General features: G+C 40.4%; 1 protein-coding gene across 4 annotated transcripts in view; it reads left to right on the forward strand.

Moving 5' to 3' along the window:
* grh (grainy head) overlaps positions 1-27,812 on the forward strand; it is a 446,442-nt gene that overhangs the window by 239,992 nt on the left and 178,638 nt on the right. The window lies entirely within an intron of this gene.

The following is a 27,812-nucleotide window of genomic DNA, read 5'->3' on the forward strand; positions in this document are numbered from 1 at the left end:
ATATACGCGCATGCGCATCGAACAACGGGTAATGGTTATACACAGGATGCAAAACATTAGTGGCGACAACCAGAGGTACTAAGCGTAATGAACCGTATTGGATTGCCGCTACAAAAAAGCTCTTAAAAGCCCAACAAACAGGAGCATCTTTTACATCCCTCACCTTTTTTTTCCCTTTGGAAGCCCATACCACTGCTAGCCTGAAGCAGATACCATTCTCCGCTGGGTCAACAAACCTCGCCTTGGCAATCAGGATTTCTTTGGCGCCCGAGTTAGCGTTGATTCTCGAGCCGGGGCTAATTGTGGTCGGTGGACAGTTGCTCCCCCGCGGGGGGAAAGGCACAAAGGGATGCAGCTTCCGCCTTTTTTTGGGGCTTCCTCCCATTCATTTCTGCCCCCGCGTCGCCTGGCCTCCGAAAATGTAATTCATGCATTGGAAGACGTTTATGCGATCTTCACTCACTTCCTGCGAATGAGTTGCGACGGCCTGTGAGGTGTTACATCGCGGGCCTCTTGAAGACTGGCTTGAAACTATTCACACACGTGTCTCGCATTTCTGCAGCTATGTGTGGTACGGATGGGCAAGAATTGTAGGGGATTGGATCCGGGTGTGAAATTATTAAAGACTGGTGGGGGGAGGAGGTATCAAGGGGTTACGGTTTCGATACCCGGTGGCACATAGTGGCTACTTTAAACTGTAGGTCCAGTCCCAATTAGCCTTTCTGTGCATAAAGTGGACTTAAAACACCAACTCAATCAATCAATCAATGGTGGGGGAGGAAGAGCTTCCTTTAAACACACACACACACTTAAGAGTATTTGAAAATAAAATCCTTAAAAAAAATATTTGGACCTAACAGGGAGGAGGAGACAGGTGAGTGGAGAAGGTTACATAATTTAGAACTGCACAATTTGTATTCCTGTCCAGATATTAATAGAATAATTAAATCAAGAAAACTTAGGTGGGCAGGCCATGTGGCACGAATGGGATAGGAAAGACGAGTCTACAATACTCTTGTTGGGAAACCTGGTGGTAAGAGACCTGTAGGAAGGCCAAGACGAGGATGGGGAGAGAACGTTGAGATAGACCTAAAGGAAATCGGTAGGGATGGAAAAGAGTATATAGATCTTGCTCAGGATAGGGACAGATGGAAGGCCTGTGTTGCTGCAGCCATAAACGTTCGGGTTTACGAAGGCTAGAGAGTTATTTAGTTAGTTCATATAAACCATATTCATTGGTATTTGCATGGTTTAGTACAGTTCAGACAAAAAATGTAATTACAAAATTATAATTGCTAGCCTCCGTGGCGTAGTGGTTAGCACAGCGCGCTACGACGCCGGGGGTTCCTGGTTGAATCCCTGCCTGTGCATGGGTGTTCTTTTTTAGTGTTCCTTCATCAATTTCACCATTACTCATCCTCATGTCCGCGATTAGCCAAGTGGCAGAAAAGCGAAGTAAAATCAATCAATCAATATAATCTGTGGTGCAACAACCCGTGAGGGCTAGAACCTACCAATAGGCTACCGGTATCATTTCCACCTGCCGAGGTGGCAGACCATTCAACCATTTACGGGGTTACATGTGGTCAGCACGACGAATCCCAGTCGTTATTGCAGGTTTCCTTGATCGTGTAACGCTATTCATTCATAACTTCCAAATTTCCACGATGGTGGGTAGTCACCGGTCTCATACACAGACCGAAATCTCAGGAGAAAAATTTGCTGCACTTCCCCCCGGAGACTCGAACCTCACGCTTCCCGTAGCCGGAGACCAAAGCGTGACCGCACCTCCATCAATCAATACAAAATTATAATTATGGAAGTTATCGAATGTGTCACTGAACAGGAGTGTATATCGGCCAAGATTAACTTTCTGATATGTGAACCAACCGCACATAATATTTATTCAGTCAAAAATAATTTAATTATGTTGTTAAATCTTTACTACTGCGTTCTGTAGCTGTTACAAAACAGTTTTATTTGTTACAAAACAGTTATCAGTGTTGCCACAATCTGAAGGCCAAATTTCCCTTTCCCAGAGATAAAATTTCCCTTTCTCGCCCAATTTTTCCCTTCATCTAAAGAAATCGTGTAATAATAATAATAACAATAATAAAAGTTATGATAATAATTAGTAGCAGTAATAGTTGTAGTATTTTTCCCATTGACCTCTGCTTGTGTGTGTCAAAACTTTAAATTTGTTACATCAACCATTTCTTAAGCTCATTATTCATCCTTATCGTTGCTATTCAATAGAAGAGCGACGTAAAATAACACAAACTAGAAATGCAAATAGTCATAATAGGCTTATATTCAAAGGAGAAGAAATAAGAAGTGAACGGAAAAAATGTGAATACGAATCTGAGACCTAACGAAGAAAGGGTCAACGGATGAATAAAGATTATGATTATGCATTAATATTGAGCCCGGTGTCTTCAAATTCCCTAATTTTTAAAACATTTTTATCGAATTTACCTCTTCCCTTTTGGCTTAAAATTCGGTCAAATTTTCCCTTCAAAAAGGGAAATTTCCCTTCATATGGCAACACTGTATTGAACACATTGCGCAGTTGCTTTGACCAGAATACAGACATATGAGTAGAAACGTGCGTCGCAGCTGACTGCGCATGCGCGAAAGTGCCGTGTGGGAGGAGCGTTCTTCGTTACGTCAACCGAAACAGCGCGAATCCTGAACGCGAGGTATTAGCAGGGATGTTACGAAAATAACCTAACTATACTTATGAGCGCTTTCTCACACCGACGTCAGCTTTACTTGCATGAACTTTAGAATCGAAGAACGAATGGGAGATTCCGAAACTACCTCTAAGATCGCCGTCGCGATAAGCGAGAAAACTACCTGGTCTTCTCTGGAAGCTACTGGTTCTCCAGCAAGAAATTATTGTCCTTCTCTAGAATCCCAAAGGCGCGGCGGCCAGAGCCCTTTCACAATGATGACACCCATAATAGTAATCTCACAGTTATGCATACGTCATTCACATGTTTGCTGCCTGATACATATGTATGACGGCGGCTCGCATGCTTTCAGGCGGGGTCGCAGAAAGGCAATCAAATAAAACCGCATGTCGATTCCGTTATTCTATTTTGCGTCGCTTAAGCTTGCAATGAAAATTTTATTTCCTAATTTACAGCAGGCAGCGCCGTTCCTTCCGTTTTAGACTGCTAATTCCTACCGTCATAGCATGTGAAATATTACGGAATGGAATATTTATATTCTTTTAATGAGCAACGACAACTGTAGATGTTCCATTTTCTCGAATATGAGAATAGGAAGAACACCTCAAGCCTCTACAATAGTCATCCACTTACATATTAGAAAGAGAGTTGAAGCTAGTGCAAATATAAATAAGTTGGTGATAGCATAGCCACTTATGAGAAAGAGCCAAGCGGAAATAGTCATTTGTAACGGTTCTAGAAGAAAAGGAAGAAATTAGATGCTTTGAAATGTGCTAGAAAAGGAAATAGATATCTTGAAATGTGCTGGAAAGGGAAATAGGTGTTTTGAAATGTGCTGGAAAGGGAAATAAGTGTTTTGAAATGTGCTAGAAAAGGAAATATATATTTTGAAATGTGCTGGAAAGTGAAATGGGTGTTTTGAAATGTGCTAGAAAAGGAAATAAGTGCTTTGAAATGTGCTAGAAAAGGAAATATATATTTTTAAATGTGCTGGAAAGGGAAATAGGTGTTTTGAAATGTGGTAGAAAAGGAAATAAGTGCTTTGAAATGTGCTAGAAAAGGAAATAAGTGCTTTGAAATGTGCTAGAAAAGGAAATATATATTTTGAAATGTGCTGGAAAGTGAAATAGGTGTTTTGAAATGTGCTAGAAAAGGAAATAGATATCTTGAAATGTGCTGCAAAGAGAAATAGGTGTTTTGAAATGTGCTGGAAAAGGAAATAAGTGTTTTGAAATGTGCTAGAAAAGGAAATATATATTTTGAAATGTGCTGGAAAGGGAAATGGGTGTTTTGAAATGTGCTGGAAAGGGAAATGGGTGTTTTGAAATGTGCTAGAAAAGGAAATATATATATTTTGAAATGTGCTAGAAAAGGAAATATATATATTTTGAAATGTGCTAGAAAAGGAAATAAGTGCTTTGAAATGTGCTGCAAAATAAAACAGGGTGCGAAATCATTTAAGACTGGTGGGGGGGAGAAAGATCTTAATCTACAAACCCCTCTCCCCACAAACATACATATAAATATACATATTTATAATGTTATTTAAAGTAAAAATAAATTACTAAATTAAATTAGTAATTAAAAATAGTATTATTATTATTTACACATTTAGATATTTAGATATTATAAAGTGGAAAACTACGTGCTTTACTAACTGGTTAAAGATGTTAATAAATTTTGAAATAGTTGAAGTGGTTTTATTTAGTTTTTGCTTTATGTTAATATAAATCAATTAGATTTCATAGTTATTATTGTTTTACATTCTTGTTTTACATTTATTGTGCGTATTGATGTAGATCTGAAAATGATCTCTTGAGAGAGAAAGCATTCAATACTCACAACTACACTAATTTGTGTGTTTTTTCGTTATTATTCTTAGTAAAGTGTACTTGAAATTAAAACTAATTGCTTATCTTTTCTTTGTTGGAACAAAAAAAACTCTCCCCCAGGATTTCGCACCCTGCTTTGAAACGTGTTGAAAAAGGAAATAGGTGTTTTGAAATGTACTGGTTGGAAGTGAGTGTAGGTTTTTTATATGTGCCAGGAATGAGGATACCCATTTTTAAAGATGTTCTAGAAATGGCTTTGAAAGAGCGATAAATGGAAGCATCTGCATTTGAGAGTGCAGTGGAATAGCAAAGTAACAACTTAAAATGTGGGAACAAGAATTGTTCCCGGGTTCGATACCCAGTGTAGGCACAGTGGTTCGGATCCCAATTTAAACTGTATGCCCAGTCCCGATTAGCCTTTCTGTGCATAAAGTAGACTTGAAACAACAACCAATCAGCTGAAAGGATTGAAATAGCACTCTGAGTGGTAAAGGCCAATCAGAACGGCGCTACTATAAGCAATTTTAAAAATTCTCGCATTGCAAGAAATGGAAAAGTTGAAACATTCAAGGGGAGGACTCCAGTAATAATGGCAATAGGGATTTGAAGATGCAAAGATTTTCAACGAAATTGTTATTGATAGATTGCATTTACGAAGAGCAAAGAGGAAAGACTACATGAAAAGAATATAGAAAAATAAAAGTTTTCTTGGGAGAAGCGTGTGTATGTTGCCTGTATACCAAAATAAACGTTCAATAACTGAAAGGTTGGTTGCAGACAGGCACGTAAATAGAAATATGTTTCGGGGGGGGCGAACAGTATGTCCCAGGAATAATAATAATAATGTTTAATTTAAAATAATTGCATTAAATCAAATCAATACTAATTACAATACATAAATTAATATTATATTATTATTTACACGAATAGGTAAAAAGACTGTATAAGAATAGAGATATAACAGCGCATATTCATTACGTAGCTTACCTGTAGTTAAGATGGGAATAACTTACATAAAAGCAAGTGGCCTGGCAATGAAATTAATGTCAAATAGATGAATAATTGAATATTTATGGAATAACAAAAATGATGATACATGTAGTTGGAGAAAAGTAAGTCTCGGATTAATATTTTATGCATATTATTTTTAGTAGTAGTGTACATAAATCTTTGTAATGTCCTTCAAAGCCGTATGATCCCAATATAATCCTAGCCTTCTAAAAAGTTCAAAGGAAATTAATAACCACCGATTATGCAACAAATGCTAATGGTTTCATTACTTAATTTTAGTATTTCGCAAGTCTTTGGAGCGGGGGGTCCGGATCCCTGGACCCCTCCCCCCCCGAAATACGTCCTTCCTGTCCTTCAAAGCCGTATGATCCCAATATAAGCCTTGTCTTCCAATAAGTCGAAGGCTAAACGAATATTTTTTTCATTATTTAGTTTTAGTACTTGATAAGTCTTTCGGGGGGGGGGGGTCCGGACCCGCTGGACGCCCCCCTAAAAACGTCCTTGGTTGCAGGTTACACCAAAGTGTAAGTTGTCCACCCCGAAATGTTAAAATTTGCCTGATTTTTCGTCAAATTTCGCACCAGCTGACATCAAAATTGCAGGATACGTTTCTTTCTCTTGTTCTCAACCGAATCTTAGGATCCCTTTCATACCTGCCGTCCCCCATAACGAGATGATGACAATCACATACCCAGGGCGGCATGAGCTTTTCCTGTTTTCTTGTACGGCCCCCAACACCCTGTCCCTTCCATAAAAATTCCACTTCGCTTTTGTCAGCGACCACCATCCCTTATTTGTAACGGGACAGCCCATCACTTCAGAGATTCATGGCAAACGTTTTTCGAGGCATTTCAAATAAAGATTTTTGGGCATGCCAGCAATTAGGGGGCTACACTCCCTCGAGTAGGGAAACTCCGTTTTCCTCCCAGGGGGTGGGTGGTTGGGTGTTATTGAAAGGGACGCGAAAGAGGCGCAGGAAAAATGGTTTCCAAGGGTTCTTTTGTCTACACTGTAAGGTCCCCACCGCCCCCAAATGCGACGTTGCCACATTTTCTTTTCGGGAAGCAGGTGCTTTTGAGTGGTAGGTAGGTAGCTGTACAGATTTTTTCCCCCCAAACGAAAGCATTTCCTTTAACATTTTTGCTAGCATAAATGCTACGTAATCTATGCTGAGTGGGCGGTGTGTATAATAGAAACAGCTAAAATATTCTTCCATACGTGCACAGTGAATGTTGTAAAGTATATATTTATGGAACGCCATTGTTTTTTACCTAATATTGTTTTATATGAAACGTTTATTCCTCTCGGTTGAATATTTATCGCCTTTTAAAAATGTGAAGTGATACATTGTTTAGCTCGCGCGGCCGCCATTACAGCTGCACTCGTGACCTAGAGGTCGCTTCTGATTGGTTACGCTACGAAAAATGATTCGGACCGAGCCTATCCTTGAGAAATGTCATGAAATATGCCATGGCATCTGAAATGCCATAAGATTTCTCACTTTACACGGTAGCCTTTTTTGGTCATGGCGTAAATGTTAAGAAAAATGCTTTAGCTATAGAGGCATCCCAGCGTTACGTGTGTGACATTTTACACACAAAAATTTAGGTTCTAGACATGAGATCGGATTAAAATATACACAATGAACGCATGGAATTAGGAAGTACTTTGTGGTGTGTGCTAACAAATGAAAGAAACTTGAGTGTGGTGGCAGGGGCTGAGTGCATGAAAAGCATTAACAAAGTTGCGTTACGTGTGTAACGCTTTAAATTTTGACTTCATTTCTCCGTGAACCATATAGGCTGCAGATGCTAGTAACGTTTATTGATAAAATGTTCAAATTTTATGCATTCACTAACATCTAAACCTTAATACAATTAGAAACAATAATTCCCATATTAGTGGCGGCGATTGGGGGGGTGAGGGGGCACTTCCCCCTACTTTTGCCCCCGCACTATGCTAAACTTTTTCTACAAAGGGAAATATACTGTCTTTGCCCCCCACCGGTTTTAGAAACCCAATCGCCGCCACTGTTCCATATTCATTCATTTTGTTATTTAAATTGTATAGGACCACTTTTCCTGGAATGCCCCATTAAAAAAAGACGCATTATATTTACTGTCAATTCAGTACAAGCGATTTCAGTGAGAGCTGAAGACAAGCTTTCATAAAAGTTTGCATTCTTTATCTTTGGCGATTTTCCTAAAACCGATCTCCGTGGCAAAGTGGTTAGCACGAGTGGCGTAGTCTCCCATGTTATCTCGCTTACCCCTGGTGAACCAACTTTTTTCATACATGTAAAAATGCCGGAAAATTTGAAGTTGTCGGACTTCTGTTTTTTTTGCTATTTAATTAATACATAAAAAATATAGTATACAATGAATCGGAATTATTGCGCTAAACAAGGTCAACTTTTCAGAATACGCCACTGCACCACACACACTATAAACAGTTCAATCAGCTACAATAACTTTAAACACAACAAACAGAATGAACATCAACTTACATTTTATTGCATCCAATGTGGTGTCAAGAAACAACGAACATTCCAGATGATTGTACAGTAAAACCTCGATTATCCGGACCCCGAGGATCCGGACGGAGCAAAAAAAAGTGCAGAATGCGAGGTTTTAAATGTGTCTAGAAGTCAACAAGAGAACATCCCAAAGAAAAGGCAGTCAACCACTGATGAAATTCTGTTTCCCGCAGACTTTATACTGTACTAGTCCCTTTAAATACAACACAATGAACGTGTTTTGCTGCTATAAACGAGGTTTTAATGCACTTTCTACTGTTCTCTTAGGTTATTTCAGTTAATCCAGACTTTCGTTAAACCGGTAAACTTATTTCCCCCATTAGTCCGGATTAATGAGGTTTTACGGTATTTATTTCTTATTTTCTCTTTAAGAGGTCAACATAGAGGTTAGTCGCCAAACACAAGCTCTCAAAAATGCGTCATACAGTAGGAATGCTCGTGACCACTAACACGCTCGTTACAAAGAGGATGTGAAAGTTGTAAACCAATGTGGTACAAAATGAACTTATCCCTGGCTAGTTACGAGCCTATTACGGCGCATTTTCATCATATTTTTGACATATGTCTCGTTAATGTTTAGAAATAAGTAAACTGAAGACTATGCTGCGTAACTTAACCTACCAGACAATATCTTCGCTCTTACAAACATCATTTTGTACTCTCATTTTAAACTGCGCAGTAATATGGGTCGAGGAGTATTAGGCACGTGACTAACATACAGTATAGCCCTGTCTAGTTCGTGCACTTATTGACCCTTTTTGCACTGAAGCGTCTTAACTGGTAGCATGGTGGAACACCCACTCGTCTAAACTTCTTTTCCGGAATGTCTGGAGTAAGAGAACGCGAACTTGTCCTGGGCGCACGTTGCGGGTGTGCGCCTCGTCCAGTAGTACTGTAGTAAACATGACAGCTCGCAAACACTAGGGGAATTCTGCATTCCCCATCTAGTCAGGCCCCGCCCACAAGCTTTCGCCTCAGCGCGTCGCTATTCCAGACATTCCGGAAAAGAAGTATAGTTCGTTGATTTGGTGTCAGCACCGTTTGCACTACGTTCTGGAGTGGTGTAGTGTGTGGTGCATGATCACGTGGTGCGTGCTAACTAATCAAATGACCGTTTAAAGCAGCAGACAGGCATTTGTTCAATCTTCTGAACTTGAACACCGCTACTTGGTTGAATCGAATGTCATTTCCTTGCGCCAACCTGACACAGAAATGCACCTGCACTACATCTAGTGTCAAAAAGTGCAGCGAATTAGACGGTGCTATTGGTTGATGTAGAACTCCCGCCAAAATTTTAAGTGCGCTGGCTCGTGACTCGATCAACAAGTAGGTCTTCCCGATGGCGCAGTGGTAGTGTCCCCGCCTTGTAATCAACGGGTCCCAGGTTCGATACCCGGTGGAGGCACATAGTGGTTCGGATCCCACTTTAAACTGTAGGTCCAGTCCCGAATAGCCTTACTGTATATAAAGTGGACTTAAAAACACCAACTCAATCATCAATCAATCTTAGTTGTTCTCTGACTGGCTCCTTCCACAAGATCTTGTGGGATGGGTATTGTAACTGTTGTATTGCATGCTTTTATGAAAATACAGGTTTATCCACTTGGGTATGGATAAGATAAAACATTAACAGAAACATAAATGTGATAGTAGGAACAATTTCGTGCGTGAAACATGGGAGTCTTGCTTTAGTGTGGTGGCAACAATGAAGTTTGAACTGATTCGTGATTTTCTTGACCAACATTTCAATCGTCGTTGGTGTGGCCGTGGGAGACCAATTGCTTGGCCTCCCAACTCCCCAGATTTAAACCCCTCCAGACACTGTCTATTCACAGAAACCCGCAGACATTGATGATTTGAAACTCAAAAATCACACAGGCTTTCGACAGAATCGCCCCAGAGATGTTACACCAGACGTGGAATGAATTGAATCAATGTTATGAGTTGTGCAGAGTTCGCAATGGAGGCCACGTAGAAAATTGAAAACTGTACCAAGCCGTTAGTAGTCTATAAAAATGAAAACTCCCACCTTTCAGTCTTTTGTATACAATATTTCAGGTAAGTACATTTGACCAAAAAAAATTCATCCATTTTATTTTATCCATACCCAAATGGATCACCCTGTATGATGACTTTAATAGAAGCTGGTGTTATGTTTTTTGAAGTCGCCCCTAAATATTGCTCTTTTCCTGTGTTTCGGCCAAAAGGGTTACTACCCACAACCCCCTCCTCCTCGCACACGCCACTGGAGGACACACCGCAATTTCCATAGCACAGGACCGAAGACAAAAAGAAATCAAGATATCGTTTGAAAAATTAGACGAGCAGGTCAATGTGGTCCTCGAACTCATGGCACATCCTATACAGGTTTATATATGAGGGTAATGAAGCTAAATAAATAAGCCTTCCTTGCAGTCAGAGGGTTGCTTGATCGATTCCCGGACGACCGCCAGTCTCACAATGACAAAATTAATGCCCATCTTTGTCTGCAGCCTCCTTTCATCTTCAGTAAGGAGCAAGACTGTTGTGACTGCAAAGATCTCCTGTCGGCATTGAATCCTAAAGCGCACTGTCACAGCCCATGAAAAGGAACGTTACGTGGCTCCACAAAGCAAAACAAACACTCCGAACAGTCCACAAAGGGCCAGAGCGACATTCGACAGATTGCTGCTCGTCCCTCATTGACGACGCTACCAAAAGAGGTCCCATTTTGATCCACTGTATGAATGTGTAACGCTTAAATGTCTCCTCAGCCCAGTCTCCTGTCCCCTCGCATGCAAATCAATTTCGAGAGCTCTGCTTCCCCGCAACCAACTGTTGCGCTGTGATTAAGCGTTTCTGTCTCGCTGTGTAAACGGACGCAATCCTCCCCGACTAGTCCCATTATCTTTCACGGAGCGCGACTGGGAAGGGTGCAAGGGGTTGCAAGTTGTTTGCATTCAGTGTTGCCAGCTGGTTGTTCGCTTTTTATCCGGCAGAAAATGTAGAATCGTGCTGGAACCTTTAGGATAAATGGTCAAGCTGTCTTCTTCCTTCTCTCTACTATTACAACTGTCTTCTTCCCTCTCTCTACTATTCAAACTGTCTTCTTCCCTCTCTCTACTATTCCAACTGTCTTCTTCCTTCTCTCTACTATTCCAACTGTCTTCTTCCTTCTCTCTATTTTTCCAACTGTCTTCTTCCCTGTCTCTACTTTTCCAACTGTTTTCTTCCTTCTCTCTATTTTTCCAACTGTCTTCTTCCCTGTCTCTACTTTTCCAACTGTCTTCTTCCCTCTCTCTACTTTTCCAACTGTCTTCTTCCCTCTCTCTACTTTTCCAACTGTCTTCTTCCCTCTCTCTACTTTTCCAACTGTCTTCTTCCCTCTTTCTACTTTTCCAACTGTCTTCTTCCCTCTCTCTACTTTTTCAACTGTCTTCTTCCCTCTCTCTACTTTTCCAACTGTCTTCTTCCCTCTCTCTACTTTTCCAACTGTCTTCTTCCCTCTCTCTACTTTTCCAACTGTCTTCTTCCCTCTCTCTACTTTTCCAACTGTCTTCTTCCCTCTCTCTACTTTTCCAACTGTCTTCTTCCCTCTCTCTACTTTTCCAACTGTCTTCTTCCTTCTCTCTACTATTCCAACTGTCTTCTTCCTTTTCTCTACTTTTCCAACTGTCTTCTTCCCTCTCTCTACTTTTCCAACTGTCTTCTTCCCTCTCTCTACTTTTTCCAACTGTCTTCTTCCCTCTCTCTACTTTTCCAACTGTCTTCTTCCCTCTCTCTACTTTTCCAACTGTCTTCTTCCCTCTCTCTACTTTTCCAACTGTCTTCTTCCTTTTCTCTACTTTCCAACTGTCTTCTTCCTTCTCTCTACTATTCCAACTGTCTTCTTCCTTTTCTCTACTTTTCCAACTGTCTTCTTCCCTCTCTCTACTTTTCCAACTGTCTTCTTCCCTCTCTCTACTTTTCCAACTTTCTTCTTCCCTCTGATGACATTTCCAACTTTCTTCTTCCCTCTGTCGACTTTCCACATTTCATCTTCCCTCTCCCGAAACATACACGAAAATAAGCCGCGGTGGTCCAGTGGGTAGAGTGCTTGACTGTCACGCGGGAAACCCGGAGTGATTAACGGTTGAAAGTGAAGAGTGACAGTCTCGCACCAGGCACGCATTTATTTCAATATCGTCGGAATGACCAATGCTACTAAAAAAAGCAAAACATAGGACAAAAGGGTAAGAATTTCTATCTCTGTGCTGCAAGTTGAAGCGGTTTTCTACGTCGATTAAGCTGCATACGATCTGTAAATTATATGATGAATAATTATTTGTAGACTCCCATGTATTCCTTATGGACAAACAACTTCAACTTGAAGTTACGGCTAATCAAATCTGGGATTTACTCAGCCTAAAATATATGGTTTATCTGTTGCAACTTTGAAGAGAACCTCCAAAATGGCTGAGATCGAGAATGTATGGGGCCTTACCTCCACATCCACGTATGTGCTTTCATGGCATAGCACCTTGTGTATGGATTTAAGTCCACTTTATGCACAGTAAGGCTAATCGGGACTGGACCTACAGTTTAAAGTGGGATCCGAACCACCGGGAATCGAACCCGGGGCCCCTTGATTACAAGGCGACGACACTACCACAGCGCCATCGGGGAGGCCTCACCTTGTGTATGCGGAAATAAATTACATTAAAAAGTCGTCAAAAAGTAACACAATGAAAATATGAGATTCACTTTCAACATCGGAATGTTCTGAGTGGGTTCATATTGGAAATTCAATAGAGGGAAGAAATTGGAAAACAGGAGAAAGAAGAGATTGGAAAGCTCGACTGGGTGAAGTAATTAGAAAAACTAGAGAGAGTGAAGAAAAATCTTAGAATACTCGACAAAGGGAAGAAGGAAGTTGGAGAAGTCGGGAGGAGGAAGAAAAATTTGAAATAGTCGAGAGAGGGAAGAAGAAAGTTGGAAAAGTCGACAAAGGGAAGAAGAAAGAAGGAGAAGTCGACAAAGGGAAGAAGAAAGAAGAAGTCGACAAAAGGAAGAAGAAAGATGGAGAAGTCGACAAAAGGAAGAAGAAAGATGGAGAAGTCGACAAGAGGAAGAAGAAAGATGGAGAAGTCGACAAAAGGAAGAAGAAAGATGGAGAAGTCGACAAAAGGAAGAAGAAAGATGGAGAAGTCGACAAAAGGAAGAAGAAAGATGGAGAAGTCGACAAAAGGAAGAAGAAAGATGGAGAAGTCGACAAAAGGAAGAAGAAAGATGTAGAAGTCGACAAAAGGAAGAAGAAAGATGTAGAAGTCGACAAAAGGAAGAAGAAAGATGTAGAAGTCGATAAAAGGAAGAAGAAAGATGGAGAAGTCGACAAAAGGAAGAAGAAAGATGGAGAAGTCGACAAAAGGAAGAAGAAAGATGTAGAAGTCGACAAAAGGAAGAAGAAAGATGGAGAAGTCGACAAAAGGAAGATGAAAGATGGAGAAGTCGACAAAAGGAAGATGAAAGATGGAGAAGTCGACAAAAGGAAGAAGAAAGATGGAGAAGTCGACAAAAGGAAGAAGAAAGATGGAGAAGTCGACAAAAGGAAGAAGAAAGATGTAGAAGTCGACAAAAGGAAAATGAAAGATGGAGAAGTCGACAAAAGGAAGAAGAAAGATGGAGAAGTCGACAAAAGGAAGATGAAAGATGGAGAAGTCGACAAAAGGAAGAGGAAAGATGGAGAAGTCGACAAAAGGAAGAAGAAAGATGGAGAAGTCGACAAAAGGAAGAAGAAACATGGAGAAGTCGACAAAAGGAAGAAGAAAGATGGAGAAGTCGACCAAAGGAAGAAGAAAGATGGAGAAGTCGACCAAAGGAAGAAGAAAGATGGAGAAGTCAACAAAAGGAAGCAGAAAGATGGAGAAGTCGACAAAAGGAAGCAGAAAGATGTAAAAATCGACAAAAGGAAGCAGAAAGATGTAAAAATCGACAGAAGGAAGTAGGAAATCGAAAAATGTTGACAGAGGGAAGAAAGAAATTTGGAAATGTCGACACAGGAAGGAAGAAAATTGGAGGAGTCAGCGGAGGAGGAAGAGAGATGGAAAAGTCGTCGACAGAGGGAAGAAGGGTGTTGGAAAAGTCGAAAGAGGGAAGATGAAAAGTGGAAAGTCGACAGAGGGAAGAAGAAAGTTGGAAATGTCGTCAGAGGGAAGAAGAAAGTTGAGAAAGTAGAGAGAGTGAAGACAGTTGGAAAACTAGAGAGAGGGAAGAAGAAAGTTTGAAAAAGTCGAGAGTGGGAAGGATAAATTTGAAAACTCGAGATAGGAAAGATATTCGTGAATTCTAAAGGTGAAGTAATCTGGTACCAATCGCACACAAGAAGTACATAACATTTTTTTTCCGCATTAAAGAAAAAAATTCATGCACGTTTTCCTCCCATAATCACTCGAAGAAGCTCATTGCTTGCTTCATCCTCTTCAACTTAGTATTCTTCGTATACTTCTGCGGAAATGGCTGTGCATTGTCTGTGAATCTTGATGAAGGAAGATATTCCCCTGGTTCGAATTGTCACAGAAGTTATGACACCCGCCGCGTTGTTGAACAATTGTGCGTGACACACGTGCATTGCGTGAAAAATTCAGAACCGACAAAGGTTCCCTCAGATGCTTCTGCCTTGGTTGTCAATAGCGTCTCTAAATCAACGCTTGTCGACGGCTGTCACCGTTTGACGGTAATGATGCGATGCGGGTGGAATGAATAGAGAGTGGCCAAATGATGCATAGCCATGCACTGTAGCCTGGGATCATATGGCAAAGGTTCATACAAGTGATTGCCTAAGAATTGTGACGTAGTTCCGGTATATGAAGTTTGGTTCGCTGCGCTTTCCAATCGTTTTTCTAAATAATTGCAACCAAAGACATAATACACAACAAAATAATGATCAATACTTTTACCATAATAATCTTAAATGCTATAATAACGCTGTGTGTACATAATGAAAACTAGGCTCGGAACGGGGGATTACTGGGGGGAAGGAACGGAAGGATATTCTGGAAGGAGAGAACGGGGAGAATTTCTACAGGAAAAGAGGATTGGGGAGAATTTCTGGAGGGAAAGAGGGTTGGGGAGAATTTCTGCAGGGAAGAAACGAGAAGAATTTCTGCAGGGAAGAAACTAGGAGAATTTCTGCGGGGAAGAAACTAGGAGAATTTCTGGAGGGAAGAAACGAGGAGAATTTCTGGAGGAAAGGAACTGAGGAATTTCTGGAGGGAAGGAACGCCGGAATTTCGATAGGGAAGGAACGGGGGGAATTTCTGGAGGGAAGGAACGAGGAGAATTTCTGGAGGGAAGGAACGAGGAGAATTTCTGGAGGGAAGGAACGAGGAGAATTTCTGGAGGAAAGGAACAAGGAGAATTTCTGGAGGGAAGAAAAGAGGAGAATTTCTGGAGGGAAGAAACGAGGAGAATTTCTGGAGGGAAGGAACTGAGGAATTTCTGGAGGGAAGGAACGGGGGAATTTCTGGAGGGAAGGAACGGGGGAATTTCTGGAGGGAAGAAACGGGGGAATTTCGAGAGGGAAGGAACGGTGAGAATTTCTGCAGGGAAGGAACGGTGAGAATTTCTGCAGGGACGGAACGGGGAGAATTTCTGGAGGGAAGGAACGGAGAGAATTTCTGCAGGGAAGGAACGGGGAGAATTATTCCAGGGAAGTAACTGGGGAAATTTCTGGAGGGAAGGAACTGAGAGAATTTCTGCAGGGAAGGAACGGGAAGGAGAATTCCGGTAGGTGGAAGGATTGAGGAAACTCTGCTAGGAAGGAAAATATAGCTTCTTTAAAATATGTGTTAAATAAATCGGTCTTTTCCCTGCCGACAGCACACACACAGTGTAGGTAAGAATTTTTTCCACGCCTTCGTCAATTTGCACCGCGGCGGTGATTCACATAATCACATGCCACAACGAGTAAAGTACAGTGACGCAACCGCGCGTACATTTCTCAGACATCTAATTTCATAATCTCAAAGAGGGGGAAATTCAGTTCAGTTCTGGCACAATAAAAATAAATAGCGTGGTGTAAAAATATTATAAAAGGCAGCTTTGTGCTAAACACTTTTGAAGGTGAAGGTGACCCAGCGTTTTCACATGGCTTTCTTGCCTCCCACAAAGAATGATGGGGGAGGGATGATGATTGTTCCCACACGGGCGTTTACATGTGTAATGGTCTTGCTAAAGGTGCAACCCTGGGTGGAAAAGACAAATAAATTAACATCTTGGCGGGTGGACATGACATTCGACATGCATATGCAAGGACCTCCTCATCTCGTAAGATCGTGCCGATGACCCGTATGCATGTGACCCGGGTGTCCACTTCCGCTGGCAAAAAAGAATCTTGAGTGACCACACCCAGAAAACCAATTTTTCTTTCTCGTTTGTCTTGGGGATGGAATTGGGAACTCATGGATCACTTCTTGCCCGCATCTGAGCCCCGATCTGTACCAGTGACTGACTGGTCTATCCTAGAATCTTACTTGAAGCCTGCGCGGAACCAGACCTTATTGTTTTGTTGCCCGTAACCTGAGAGCACAACAATTAACACCAGGGTGACCAGTTGCTGATAGTATCGGCTTTTGGTGTTGGTAATTAAAGTTTCATGGGCCGGGCGTGTCAACACCTTTTGGTGGATGCACCTGTACCGTTATGAGAACAGCGTCCCTCATTGCAGTTTACAATTGCACTGGTGCGTCAACAATGAAACCACTTGCAACCTAAGCCTTAAATAAACATTTGCAACCACTCACAGAACTAAATGCAAGTTCCCATTAATTAAAATAAACTTCAGTTTGTCTAATGATAGTGATAAATAGGCTTCGGTTAGTTATGCATTAAAAATCTTTAAATATGCATGCAAATATGCTCTTTAAATGATCAAAATATGCATTTCAAATTTTTAAAATTTACATCAAACTCAAAAAATTTAGCCATAGCATGTAACTATTTATTAATTCCACTGTTTACATAAGTAAAAAATAATATGGTTTGGCTTACCTTATTGGCAATTGATCATTTTTTAGTGTATATGTATCTTTATCATAAGTCCACTAATTGTTTCTGACTTCACTGAACGTCACGATTAGCAGAAGGTGGGATTTCACCAGCTGTCTCTCATTCTACTCAACATGAAAGGTTACTATTGCACTTAACAACTACGTATTGTTTCAGATGTTCAAAAGTAAACTTATGCTTGTTATCCACGAGAATACTTTTATATTCTGAAAACACTCTCTCCAGATCATAAAAAAACAATAGGCGCATGTTGTAATTTCAACAAATCGGAAACTTGCAGTTCACTTGGAATACCGTCCACATTTTGTTTCCCTTCATGAATAGAGCAAATGTCCCTTAGGACCTTGTAGCCAGAATTCTTCGCGAACACATACTGAATCATGTTTCTGAATTGCTCCAAAGGAAAGGAAACTACAAAGTTTCAGACAGAAACAGCAGAATATGGATTTGTAAGAAAAAATCGATAAAATATGCAATATATCCTGAAGACACTGAAAAATGTGCATTTGCATATGATGAGTTTTAAATATATTGAGTTCCGAGGTTCATAATATCCGTTGAAAAATGGGTTGACTATTAGATTGACATTGTTACATCTTGTAGAGGCATTATGAAACAGAACCAAAAACTTAAGGAATTTAAATATTTTTTTCGGAGCGAATTTACAATACCGGACCCCTCCCCGATTATTGTAATATTTCGCATACTCACTAATTGAGGCCTCCTAATCACGAATTTTAGTTTAAATTTGGGGGTCACGTGCAGAAATTGCAAAATAAGCGAAATTGAGTAGTCCGCGATCGAAACAGAAACCCTGGATTTCTCCACGAAAACAATAGTTATTTCAATATTTTACGTTTTAGAACGAACTTCTAACTGTTTGCCTAACCTAACCTAACCTAATCTTACGGTGAATGGTTTGTGGGGCTATGCGTGAATGGTTTGTGGGGCACATGTTAACCTCAGATACTTCATCGGGTCTACGTATTTCGTGAGTAGCTATAAGAAGTAGGATATAAATTACGGAAGGGTCCGGTATTGTAAATTCTTACCTTTTTTTCTGTCCGCTTGACACGAAATTAAGTATTAATGCAATTCAAGCTAGTAAGGCTACAGGGTGGCCCAAAAAAAGGTAACCGAAATGTAATACAACGGTTGTACATTTCGGTTACCTTTTTCTGGGCCAGCCTGTATTAAAATGCACTATTTTTGTGTAGTAACAATGTGGATATTTATACGTGTACTTGTGTAGGATGTGTGGTCCACTTCTATGTATGTTTAGTCTTATTGTTTACTTCTGAGAACAAGAGACGCATTTTTACGTTAAATTTAGGAACGCAAACTCGTGGTGTTGAAAGAAATCTGATTCAATCTGACGCACAGAAATCAAGATCAAAGTTCATACACATTTGATGCATAAATTGGCACTGTTAAGCGTGCAATTTTGGTTATGTCTGGTGGCAAATGCATTTCTCTGATTATTTCCATGCACTGAAACTGCACTTTAATGTGTAACTAGAGTAAAAAATACACATATTTGTGTCAGTTGACATATTTTGGGTTCTGAATGCAGGCTGTATGACCAATACAGATTAAGACTTGATTGTAGACAAGAAATTGAAGAGTTGAGTTTATGACGTAGCACGATTGCATTATCTTAGTCTCGTGAATAACTAAAAGCTCATTGACTGCCCATTAATTCCGTCGTCTTTGGAATGCAGGATTTCCTCATTTCGAGTTCCTGTTGATCATTCAATGATAATTTTAATTTCCCTTTCAAACTATCACCAAGTGCTAAGGATCACCAAATGTACTCGATCATGTCAGGACAATCCGAATTTCGAATCTCAACTTTGAACCAAAATCTGTGGTAGGTTAAGACGCTTTTTAAAAAGTCTCTCTTCTAGAAGTGTTTTTTACTTTTCGTAAACTTAATCATTTAAATCCGAATGAAACAACGTTGATAAATAATGAAAAATAGCAAACTTGAACCGTTTCGCAGTACCTCATGTTAGACACTACATTCACGACGGTCGCGACATCTGTTTTTAATTATAACTGCAAGTTTCAATCTCTCGAAACCAACACTGAAAATAAACATTTGTATGGAAATCAAATCCACGTATACTGGCAAATGTCTTTGCCTTTAGTAGTAACCATTAGTTACTAATATGGAACTTTAGGTTTAAAAATGCAGATACATCCCTAAAATTTAGTAACTTTTACTATTAGATTTCGGCCAGTTGGTTCGAGCTTCCACAAAGTCTGAGGTGACGCCAGTGGCGTAGCAAGGGGTGAGCGAAGTGGGCGACTGCCCAGAGCCCGCGTCCCATAAGGTTGATACGAAAAATGTAATAAATAAAAGTGAGAACAAAAAAATATGGAAAGGGCTAATTTTTGTGGCCATTAAAATTACAACATTCTGTTTTTGTCTGGCTTTAAATTCTAGTTAAACGTTATGTACGTCAAATCAGGGGCGTAACATACAGGCAGGGGTTCCGAAAAAAAGTAATAATTATTGTCGTATTTCTGATGTGACACATTTAAGCGAAAATTCACAATAACTTGCTTGGACGTTTTTACCCATTTACTCTATTGTTGAACAAAATCTAGTGTGAGACATTTAAATGCTTGCGTTATTTTCAACCCTAGGAAGACATGGATAATATCCTTCCTAAAGCTTCAGATTTCAACTTCCGGAAAACAGATATATATATATACTTTGAAGGCGAAAGAAATTATCATTTTCGTCAGCGAAATGTTATTATTTATTTAAACTTCATAATTTGCTTACGTATCCCTGAAGATTTTGTATCAATTCACATTGAGATTTCAAATTTAAGGGGGAGAGGGACAATTTCCCCCAGGTTCTTCTCTCTGAGGCATCTGGGAGCACTGTTGCCAACTTAGGTCTTTTGAGGCCAGATCTGGCTCTTTCGTGCACTCGTTTGGCTGTGAACTGTGGCACCCGCACCCTCTGCCCCACTATGATGCCATCACTAGTCCCGGTCCACATAGACCAACTTTTGCCATGCGTATACATTCCGCACGTGACGTGATATTATCATTTTGGCTGTGTCGTCCCACCCCCTCTTACATCCCCAGCTACTTTTATATAGCGCTTTGGTTGAGGTGAAGATGACAATATTGTTATCTGTCAATCCCTCATTTTCGATTTCATACAACCATCGGTGGAATATTGAAATGGGTGATGCCGTCAGATCTAGACGGTGAAAACTAACAATAGATTGTCATTCACTTTAAAGTTACCGGTAATAGCAGCGTCCCGCACCCCCTTGACAATTAAAATTACCTTGGGAGGCACTTTATCGAGCCTTCCTAAATCTAGCTCCTTGGAAGTCAACTTTAGCTCAATTTAAGGTGAAATTTAGTTCTTTTATGCGTATCAGATTTGGCAACACTGCCAGGATAGCGTAGGAGGCAAGGAGAAATGCATTACGCTTATGGGAGAATTATTTTATACGTTTTCTTGGGGATATCAAACTTCCGATGGCGGAAAAAACATATGATCGGGTAGATGATCCATTGAAGATGATATTTGCGCTAGAAAGAGTCGAAACTTCCATTTGTTTAGCCGTAACTTGAATTTGAAGTTCTCTCCATAAGGAATGCATGGGATTCTGTAAATACTTATTGATCATATTTTTCAAAACACTGTATCTAGCTTAATGATCAACTTTGAAAACCGCTTCCAGTTGCAACTTGGGGAGAAATTCATACTCTGAAATTATGCGTGGATTTTCTTTAGTAGCAGTGCTCATTCCGACGATATTTAAATAAATGCATGCCTGGTGCGGAATTGTCACACCTCACCTTAAAGAACGGATGGGCGACCTCGCATTCTAATCTCACCCAGGGCCTCGCGATATGTTGCTACGCTACTGTATGACGTCATAGAAAATCTGAGTGATTGTAGACAGAAACTGTCAATTACTAGCTCTGTGAAGAACGATAAAAAGTTTTCCTTTTTTTTCTTTTGCAATAAGAAATAACGCAGTCTCAAATCATGTTTATGCACCCTCTGAACCCTCAAACTCACAATAGGTTGCCGTTATGTTTAGCTTAAATGCTAATTTCCCTACTAGATGTCTCTGGTAATCGTCACGTGAAATATCACTGCAGCAATTAGCCATTTCTGGTTCGAAGCAACCTTCGCGGGTATTTAAAGAAAGAGTTATTCGTTCTAGATTTCGTGGAGGAATTTCAAGGAGATAATTGTTCTGTAGATATCTCGGCGGTCACGAAAATGCAATATCGTCATGGCTAAATGTAACTCGCTCATGCTAAAGTCCGCATTTGCGTGGGAACATCACCATTTGGGGGGTAATAAACGTTTAGCTGTTCACTGGAGTGGATTCCAGTGTATTTATATGATTGTTATTGTCCTCTTGAAGAGACTACTTTGTACTATTATGCTATAATCCAGTCGCATGCTTCCGGTGTACTGTTCCCAATAAAACATTAAACAAATAATAGTTCAATTTCTGTACATGCGGAAGCAAAAGGATTTTAACATACAAGACAAAATAAGAAACTTTCTTGCTTCTTGTATGTATTTGTGTGGAAGAAATGCTTGTAATAACCTCCAAAAATTGAGTTTGTGACTAAAATTCGTTTACTAGACCAGCAACAGCTGAACCTCGCCCAGCAATAAAGTCAATTCAATTCAATTCAATTCAATTCAAGAACTGTTCAGCACCATCAATTTTTAAAATAATTATAAATTACTAAATTTAGCCCATTTGTACCAAATGATATATCAAAATTACCTAATTTAGTACGGTTTGGTTACTGTGTACAGCTTAACAAAATGTCATTTTTAGTTTATGAGGTAAGAGATGAAATAACTTTTTCCCGTGATTGTACTAGAACCATAACTTAAATTTGCACATCCAATGTCTATCTGTTCCAAAAATTTTCGACCGGTAGAATCAAGCAGTCTACTGACTTTTTAAGAGTAACAATAACATTATTACCTTTTATTAATTGAAGCAGCGCCTTGCCATTGCACTAAATACAATATTCTTTGGAAGATAGCACCAGTCCTTACATGGAAATCGCAACCTGTTACCAAGCAACAACGAAACAATTACAACTCTCATAAGATTATCAAAAAGACTTGAGCGCCATGAAACGATTGTTGTGCGAAAGACGCGAAAGATGGCAGCTCTGAATAAAATGTCTCCAACGGGGTAACTCAAATAGTTGCTCTGCTCATACTAATCTTTCAAAATTTGAAATTTTTGTCCCATATTCCGGTAGATGTCCCTCCTCTTCATCGTTAAGGTTCAGATATCAAATTTCCTTACAGAATCATTAATAATCAAATTTTCACTAATGAACTCTTGCAACTTTTACAGTATCAACTGCCATTCAAGTATCGAAAAGTATGACCGTTTTTATAGTAGATAAAAAAAAGTCTGTTAGTTACCTTAATTATTTAAATGATTCAGTTTTGAAAAATATATTTATTGTGCAAGCAATTGTAATTCATAATATGGATGATAGAATATTCAGTAAAATGCTATTACGTCCGGTAATATTGCGATTTTTAAGGTAACTTGTAAGTGTGTGAACCACACACAAAATCCAACGAACTATCTGTGCAAATGTCAACTCGAAGTACACCAAGGCCTCCCCGATGGTGCAGTGGTAGCGTCGTCGCCTTGTAATCAAAGGGTCCCGAGTTCGATACCCGGTGGGGGCATATAATGGCTCGGATCCCACTTTAAACTGTAGGTCCAGTCTCAATTAGCCTTAGTGTGCATAAAGTGGACTTAAAACACCAAATCAATCAATCGTAGTACGCCTCGGACTGCACTCCTCCAGATTGACGAGGCTCTGGTGTGTAGACTTGTAGATTTGTGTCCTGTCCATGTGCCTTTGTGATTGACCTTTCACAATTTCATTTTATCACGTTTCATCCCTAGCTTTGCCTTTAGGCAAAAGTGGCATTATAAGCAAAGTAAAGCAATACAAAACCAAGCAAAACAAATGAACTCTCGTTAGAACAAAAGTAATATCTCAACAGGCGAACTTTGTACAATTCATTAAGAGATCCTTACTGCATCCATATCACCAGAAACTTTCACGGCGGCGTGCATCAGCCAACTGAAGACATCATGAGACCAACTTTATTGTTACAATTATTATGTATTACATCTTATGTTATTTTCCATTGTTCATATATTTGACACAAGATGGATTCATTCTGTGGTGTGGAGTTTTAGATTGGAATTTCTCGATGTCCTCACAAGAAAGTCTGTCGCAGAGCTGTGCTGCTTGTAGCTACAGAATCGAGGCCACGGGAACACGGACATAGAGTTGACCTATGACTCAAAATTGACCCTCATCCCACATCGACTCTCGTCAAGGATCTCGGCGGTGCCAGGAATAAAGATTGTCCACTTGTGTAACTTGACACTTCTCTGGTGTGTGTTTCTTTAACTCGATTCCCGCAACAAATAAGGTTTCATCCTGAAGTTAGAAATGGCGTTCTCGATGAGGAAGCAAATTTGAGTTGCACGATTCTGTCCACCCGCGAGTTTTGGATTGTCTACGCTACACAAGTCTGTTTTATCGTTAAAGAGGGTGCTCCGTCTATCGACTGTCTCGGACAACCAACAGCAAATGCCGTCCCTAAAATACACGCTCCCCCCTCACCTCCTCCCCAAAGCCTAGCTTTCCTGATGATTGTTTAAATATTGCTTCTCAGGTTCGAGACGGATATTCTGGGTGCTCTCGGGAATCAAACTCAGAACAACTCGCACTGTAGGCATGAGCGCCAGACATTTGACCTGTGTCATCCAAGATTGTTTCTATAAAATTTCTGACCTTTTGAAGAGACCACCACGATATTTCAAATTAGAAAGAAGATAAGTTTGATCAGAATTAATTATATAGAAATCAAGTTTATCTTCGTGTGGCTTACTTCCGCTCTTGTCTAGTTAGCTTGGAGGCAGTGGCGTGCCCTATAGGGGGGGTCATAATCCCCTTTTGACCAGTATTCCTAAAAAGGAACTCCAAAGGCAGGAAAAGTGGCCAAATGAGCAGTGACTACGAAAATCCTGAACACGCCACTGCTGGGAGAGATCTCCACACACTATGACATATTCTTACTAGACAACAATGATAGCACACTACATCAGGATTAACTAGAATGCTATAGATGGTATTATAAACAGATGTAATTTTTTAACAGGTGTTGTGCAGGTAAAGTGGGCTTATTTCCGTAACAGCTCTGGCTGTTATGCATTTAAAGGTTCGGAGCGAGTCATAACTCCAGAAGCGACCAATGAACAAGCGAGCCGATGATGTCATCTCAACGCAGCACTCATCCCTCACGCTCTTGCTCAAGCTGTGCACCGTTGGTAGGCTCAGTAACTGGGCTCGTCCAGTCAGCTGGGGATATTACGAAAATAATCAGACTCTACAGTTCGATACCTTAAACTGCCGAGGATCCAAAACATGAAAGTGCCACGTTCAGTCCAAGGTCATTTCAGATGGCTTTATGGTTGATTATCCTCTTGTAATGAAAGGTTTCCAGACCTTCCTGTTTCGAATACACACGTACTCCGACGATGCGTCCAATATAGGGATGGCCAGATGTGGATAAAATCTTATCTGGATATCAAACATTCGGATATTCTGATATCTGGATTATTCGGATATCTTAATTATCCTGATATTCGGATTATCGTAAAAGTCTGGATATCCGAATGTGTGCATTATCCTGACAGTTTCATCGTTTATCCGTTTTGCGGGCTATCCACATATTTTTAATTCATTTTTATCACTACGGATATTCTACAAATCCTTAATCAAATGTGTAATGTCGGATATCCCAATTATACGGATATCCGTATTATTAGGATATCCTAATTATCCATATAAGGCCTCCCCGATGGCGCAGTGGTAGCGTTGTGGCCTTGTAATCAAGGGGTCCCGGGTTCAATACCCGGTGGAGGCACATAGTGGTTCGGATCCCACTTTAAACTGTAGGTCCAGTCCCGAATAGCCTTACTGTGCACAAAGTGGACTGAAAGCACCAACTCAATCCGTTTCTTCGGATTATCCGTTGCATCCAAAACGGATATCGGATAATTTGAAATCCTTCATCAAATGCGTACTACCGGGTATCTGAATTGGCCGGATATCCGTACTATTAGGATATACTAACTATCCGTATATTCCAAGGACGTATTTAAGGGGGGTTCAGGTGGTCCGGACCCCCAGGAAAGACTTACTAAATACAAAAATTAAATAATGAAAATATATTTGTTCTGTAAGTTTATTACCGCAAAAAAATATTGGAAAGCAGGGATTATATTGTGATTATACTACCCTGAATAAGAGTACCAAAGTAGATCTATGCAAGGTTTATTACTACTGATAAGGTGACATTCATAAAATATCACCAGAAACTTTACTTTTCGTCAACGGATCTAACAACCTTAATATAATTATTTTGGTTTATTATCCGTTGTATTCGAAACGGATATCGGATAATTTGAAACCGTTTTCCGGTTTTTGTGACCATCCCTAGATTCTAATACCAAGCGTCTTAGGTTAACCAACTTGACTTACCCACCGTTGACTCAATGGTCGTTGGGTTGAAGACGTCCAGCAAGAGGACAGCAACAAAAAATAATAATTTCCTAAGCGCCTCGAACATGCCGACATAACTATCCACTTAACCCGCCGTCATACCAGCAGCAACATCCGTGACACCTGATTTCAGGGTTCGAGTCCCCGACAAATTACTCAGCTGCTGTCCGAAGACATTGACATAACGCCAGACTCGCCGTCTTCCGCGAGTACGACAATCGTGTCTCGAGCGTTTGGTTGAGGGACACGCGAGGCAGCGCTTCGAAACCGCCCCCTTCGCATGCAAGGCTCGGGGGGACAGACGGGGAGTGGAATATCCTGGCAGGAGATTCACAGAGGTTCGAGCACTGACCGATAAGCGTAACCGCCCGCAGCCAATGGCTTTATTTGTTTGCGACGTGTTTCAAACGTCTTCCGCCAGTTACTTCTTGGAAAGTTATTTGATTCTATATTACATAGTGACTGGATTCGAATTCGTGTATTTTCTTGCATTATGTCGCTTTTCTGCCTTGAAGATGAATGGCGATTGGATATACAAATGAAGCAGATCTCAGTGGAGGAATAGTTAGCACAGCGCGCTACAATGCAAGGGGTCCTGGATTCGAATCCCTGCCTGTGTTCTTTGTGAGTGTCCCTTCATCGAGCATCATCTTCATTCATCTCGCAATCATACGCTAGACGGAAATGATTGATTGATGTGGTTTATTTTACTTCGCCCTTCTGCCACTTTTGGCTAACCGCGAAGATGAGTGACGATATGATGCAATTGATGAAGGCACAATCACAGGGAACATCCATGACCAGGCCGGGATTCGATGCCGGGACCTCTTGCGTCGTAGCACGCTGTGATAACCTCTCTACCACAAAGATCGATTTTCGAAAATTTTTAAAAAAAGGGAAGTGTATTTCTACTCTTTAAGTCCATTTTTAAAGTTCATATAGCGAGGTTTTAAATGCATATACAGTAAAAAGTAAAGTTCTCCCCTGTGGAGTTCGCCGCAACCGAATTGCGCACACTTTAGAGCCACGATTGCACACAAATCTCGCTGACCTGTTTTGCGCACAGATTTTGATCGAACGTTGCCACTTTGATAGCTTTAAAGTTTGTGCGCAAAACTGTTTTTTCTTTAGTCAAGAGGAGGGAGAGAAATTAGAAATAAAATAGTAAATCTCTTAAGGATTAAATAAATAAAAAATAGAATTTGACTAGTAAATGTAGCAAGTCAAGATAGGTTAGGTTAATGACTGCACAACAAACACTTCTGTCAATCGAAGCTCGTGACCTTCGGTATAAATACGGAGATACACTGACCATTACATTCTAGTCCACCAATCAGGTTCATCCTCTATGCCTATCTAATGCTACCCTTCCAGCAAAAACACTTACAAACAAACCCAACAGAAGTGAGAACGGCTTCAGAACATTTTACATCTGACAACATTGCCTCATTTTTTGTGTGCGCAATCCTGTACATTGTGGCAGCTTGTCAACGGCTTATCAGATACCACTGATAAGACCGGAAAAGTATGCGCAATCCGGCTGTAGCCGTGGAGTTAGGGTCCACACTTTATTGATGTCTGCCGTAGTTTGGTGTGATCAGCACCACGCCCCTGGCCTCTTTTACCCCCCAGAGTTTCCTCCAGGTGCCCATTTTATACAGTGTGCGCCGGAGTCGCTTCAACAGGTGGAAAAAATCCAGGTTCTCCCCCGCCGGGGATCGAACCTGGGTTTCTTGCACGGTAGGTAGTCAGACACCCTAACGACTGAGTTACCTTGGTGGAATCAATAATGTCGATATTCTGAACATATATTTTGGTTTTGTTTTCCTTGTTAACGGCAAACTCGTATGTATATGTTGTGGAAAGAAACTTAGGTCCTCGTAAATATAGAAAAATTGGCAAAACGCCTAATGATAAATGAGGATGTGGTTGATTAAGAAATAACGGCTTCAGGTTAAATATGTGAGGGAAAAGTTATAGACTCCAAAAGCTATTAACGTTGTTTTAACGATGACGTAATGGTTATCCTGATGAAGACCATTAGCCTAAACCGAGATTAGAGAAATGTAACTGTTCAAAGGCTCAAAC

This window comes from Lepisma saccharinum, chromosome 17, assembly GCF_977018435.1.
Source record: "Lepisma saccharinum chromosome 17, izLepSacc3.1, whole genome shotgun sequence".
NCBI lineage: Eukaryota > Metazoa > Arthropoda > Insecta > Zygentoma > Lepismatidae > Lepisma > Lepisma saccharinum.